The following is a 3,947-nucleotide window of genomic DNA, read 5'->3' on the forward strand; positions in this document are numbered from 1 at the left end:
CCCCCGTTAAGCTGCAACTGCAGTTGATAGGGGTATTCACATGCAGTCATGATGCTTTGCACCCACAGCAAAAAAAAAAAATTTCCCCCTATCACATTTGCCATCCAGAACCACCACCGAATAAAATCCATTCAAGCTATGGTGCAGCATATGCCCCTGGATAATGATGGTTATGATGAAACGCGTCAGTTGAACTTTACCTACTGTGTCATTGCGCTTGCTTTCCTGAGCAAAGCAGTGTTTTGTTTTACATGCTCTTAAAGAGTAAGTAAACCCTGATGGGTTTTACTTCCTCCTTGTTTCCCTGCAAAGCTAAAGCATAATGAGTTACTATGCATCGCATAGTAGCTCATTATGTGTCACTTACCTGAAACCGAAGCCTGAGGTGTCCCCGAGGGCCCGCGGTTTCCTCCCTGGCAGGAAGCGTCCATTCTTCACCACTCTTGCTTCTGGGGCAGCGAACTTCGGCTCTGTGTCTGGCCAGAGTCATGTGACGTCACTCGCGCGCATGCGCAGCCAGTCGCGGCATGATCCCAGCTTGAAATGGCACAGCTTGCCCTTTCAAGAGTGCGCAAGCGCTGAATACATCGGCACATGCGCAGAAGTTGGCGTAGTTCGGGGACATGGTAAATATCTCCTAAACCGTGTAGGTTTAGGAGACATTTCAAGCACCTACAGGTAAGCCTTAATCTAGGTTTACCTGTAGGTGAAGGTGGTCTGTAAGGGTTTACAACCACTTTAATACTTCTATTTTCTTATTTGTAATAAATTTGTGTTGGAATTTACTACAGTATGGCATCTCTCGTTTCTTTGGCACATCACCTTCTGGCTTGCTCTAATTGGAGTTGTGCAGGAGAATGACACTTTGCTTAAGCTAATATTTTGTATTCATTATTATTATTTTTGTTGTACATTATAATAGCATACCTCCCAACTTTTTGAGATGGGAATGAGGGACACCTATCGGCAAAAGTATGCAGGCATAGGACACGCCGCCTGCCACGCCCCCTTAAAGGAGAAATGTACAAAAAAACAAGATTGGTTAAAACCACAAGTGCTGTTTTTTTTTTTACCACTACTATTCCTTTTATAGTGGCTTTTGGAATTTACAAATGCAGCTATTTAGAAATTACATTAAAGGTTGAGTGCTGGAAAACACTTTTTTTTGATAGATGAAAAGTGTATTTTATATACATCTATATAGATCAGACCAGGGCCGCTGATAGGCCAGTACAACTGGCCCTGTTGTACTGGGCCCGGCCAGCAGGGGGGCCCGGGCAACCTAAACGGAGACCTAATTAATGTTAAAAAAAAAAATCCAATTAATGTTAAAAAAAAAAAAAAAATCCCCCAGCCACCTTGACTGACTCTCTCCCCCCCACCCCTTGCCGTTCTTTTTACATTTTTTTTTAGGCCGATAGCTCAATAGGCAGGGGGAGGGACTATTTTCTCTATTTCGGAAATGGAAGAATGTCCTCTCTGCGCCCGCTCCTCATGCTGGCTCAAGTTCCGGCCAGCGCGTCCTCTATATTGCCTTCCCTGGCGCGGAGTGATTCCTCCCCTTCTGCTATGTTCTTCGCTCGGCTAGAGAAAAAGCAGAGAGACGAGCGCCGAGCGGAAAAAAAAAAAGTAGCAGATCGATCTGGCATCTGACTGGAAACTTTTGTGGACACTCGTACTCCAGTCCAGACAGCCACCAGCAACAGGATCAAGGAAGAAGTGACTCCTGGGGCCCGGCTAACACAGAACACAGACAGGTGTGTGCTTGCTTGGGGGGGGGGGGGTGGATTCAAGATCTACTACTACTGCAGCAGCATCTTTACATTATGCCATTGGCAGCATGGGTGGCACTATCTGCAGGTAGCACATGCGTTATGGGCAATAACGCATGCGGCATGGGTGGCACTGTTACAGCAGAATATGGCATTGGCATCATGGGTGGCACGGTCTCTGCAGGCAGCACATGCATTATGGGCCATAATGCATGTGCTGCCTGCAGAGACCATGCCCCCCATGCCGCCAATGCCGTAATGTGCTGCAGACAGTGTCACCCATGCCGCCAATGCCATATTGTGCTGCAGACAGTGACACCCATGACGCTAATGTCATAACGCATGTGATGCCTGCAGAGACAGTGCCATCCATGCTGCCAATGGCATTATGTCAGCAAGTAGCACATGCGTTATGCCATTAGTGTCACGGCTGGCACTGTTTACAGCACGTTACAGCATTGGCGGCACTGTCTGCTGGTAGCACATGCTTTATGGCCCATAACGCATGTGCTGCCTGCAGAGACAGTGCCACCTGTGCCGCCAATGCCGTAATGTGCTACAGACAGTGCCAGCCATGCCTATCGCTTGTAGACAAACCTGCACTTTGTTTCAAGGCGGGGTCTGGGGAGGGGCTGGGACGGGGCGGGGCTGAAGGAGGGACCATGGGCGGGCCAGGGGTGGAGCTGAAGGGGGCCCCGTCAGGTAGGCTGTACGGGGCCCCATGATTTCTATCAGCGGCCCTGGATCAGACCAAAATGAGGGACAAATGAGGAGGAAAGAGGGACTTTGCTCCAAATCGGGGACAGTCCCTTGTAGGGCCGTTTTTAAGGCAGGGTAAAAGGGGCAGCTGCCCTGGGCCCTGCCATTGTTGTGGGGCCCAAAGCAGCTGCCGCATACTTGCCAACTATCCCAGTTTAAATTCCCTCGTCCTTTGAGGTTTTAGTCCTGTGCTGTGTCCTGATATCTCAGTGTGAAGTGCTGCTACTAATGCTGCCCAGCTCTGCCCTATTGTTGTGTAAAGATGACTCACCTGCAGATAGGGTTGCCACCTTTTCTTCAAGCCAAACCCAACAATTTAGCGGCCTGGGACACCTTTGGGTGCCCCAAGTAGAGTAGTAATGTGGTGCGCATAGCGTGCTGCATCGAACAGTGGGTGTGGCCAGATTGCTCTTGCTGACCGCATCGTCCTGCCCCCCTTGATGCTGAATGGGCCTGCAGACGGCCGCCTGTAGTGTGACTAGCTTGCTTACTTGGGGAGCCACAGCCCAATATGAATAATGTGTCCGGGTTTCAGTCTGCCTGAAACCCGAACACCTGATTCAAAACCCGAACTGTCTGGGTGAATCCCGGATTTCAGTCTGCCTGAAACCCGAACACATAATTCAAAACCCGAACTGTCCGGGTGAATCCCGAACAGGTGGCAACCCTACCTGCAGACCCTCTGTTTGCATAAAATAATAATAATTTTACGTAAATTATCGGCATTCATATGTAAAAAGGGGCAGCCGACAGCATTGATATGTATATCATGCCCCCCTGAGGTCATATCCACAGTAATCTCTAGCAACCAATAAACAAGCAGAAATCATGTGCTGTAACCTCTAGCAACCAGTCAGTGAGCGGTAATGATACACTGTAACCTCTGGCAACAAATCTCAAAAGCTGCCTGATCTGATTCAGTAAACTGATTTTGAGTCTAACCGCTATTTATTGTATGTCTCAGAGTAGGCGGAAAGCAAAACTGCATGGGGGGGGGGGGGGGCAAGAAAACATTTGCCCAGGGTCCAATCAATTGTAAATACGGCGATGGTCCCTTGAAATCGGGCACAGTTGGGAGCTATGTATTAATGTGTTACTAAACCCAGGACCTTGCATGCACTATATCTGGTCTACCACGTACACAGAACATGGAAATGCGATTATTTTACTTATATAAACTGCTATATACCTTTTTCTCATCAGCAGTATATAGCAGTCTTGTGACTCCTATCGGTGTCTGGTTAAAGCTTGTAGGAGGAGTTTTCTTTCTACTCTGACTGTTCTATGAGGCTGCATGACCCCTGATCCTCTGTCTGGACAGTGCTGATTGGCCCTGTGCTGATCACATGCACCCTCCCAAGAAAAAAAAAACTCTCTAGCAATGCACATCACACTGAGTGACTCCAAAAGCTCTGT

Source organism: Lithobates pipiens, unplaced genomic scaffold (assembly GCF_037356315.1).
Source record: "Lithobates pipiens isolate NorthernLeopardFrog02 unplaced genomic scaffold, aLitPip1_a1.2 Scaffold_37, whole genome shotgun sequence".
Taxonomy (NCBI): Eukaryota; Metazoa; Chordata; class Amphibia; order Anura; family Ranidae; genus Lithobates; species Lithobates pipiens.